This window comes from Plasmopara halstedii (genome assembly GCF_900000015.1).
Source record: "Plasmopara halstedii genome assembly, contig: Scaffold_410, whole genome shotgun sequence".
NCBI lineage: Eukaryota > Oomycota > Peronosporomycetes > Peronosporales > Peronosporaceae > Plasmopara > Plasmopara halstedii.
This window is the reverse complement of record NW_020187331.1, coordinates 330,153-330,930: the sequence shown is the minus strand read 5'-3', so window position 1 is coordinate 330,930 and position 778 is coordinate 330,153.

The window sequence follows — 778 nt, the reverse complement described above, 5'->3', positions numbered from 1 at the left end:
TTCGTGTTAAAACTACATGGACCATGAAGGGAAAGCGTGATTTGCCTGTTTGTTTCAAGTGTCTTTGGGTGTTATGATCGCCCTAATAGCTCAGTGGTAGAGCACCCGCTTAGTAAGCGGAAGGTCGATAGCTCAATCCAGCCTGGGGGCAAAGTCCACGTAGTCATGACGTGACGAGCTGCACTTCGTGGCAATCGTGATACATGCGCTTCAATGGAAGCTTTGCTCACTATATTGTCTGTTCGACCATTCGATTCTGGCAAATAGCCATCCCTCTCATAAAGAATATAAGGATTACAAATTTATGTAACCTCCCTCAAAACGCCTATCAGCAATCCGCGATGTGATCTAAATGTCAAATGCGAGCGTATGAAGTAGTGTTTGTCTTTGCATATATTTTACTCTATTGATAGAGCTAAAACCTGCAATGAGGTTTACAACATGTATAAATTATTGTCGGGACTTTGTGATTCGTGTTAAAAATACATGGACCATGAAGGGAAAGCGTGATTTGCCTGTTTGTTTCATGTGTCTTTGGGTGTTATTATCGCCCCTATAGCTCAGTTGAAAGTTGTATTTTTTTTAGACGTAATGACTTCTCAAATAACATCTAATAGGGAAATCAATATAAACATAATGACTATAAAGTTGTGTGAGTCAGCACAGTGGTTATGGCGGAGGCGACAGTATGGTCGTAGGTTCGATTCCCATAAGAAGCCTTCCATCAATCAGCAATTATTCGCCATCCACCATCAAATTGTAGCTTAAATTTGTTTCA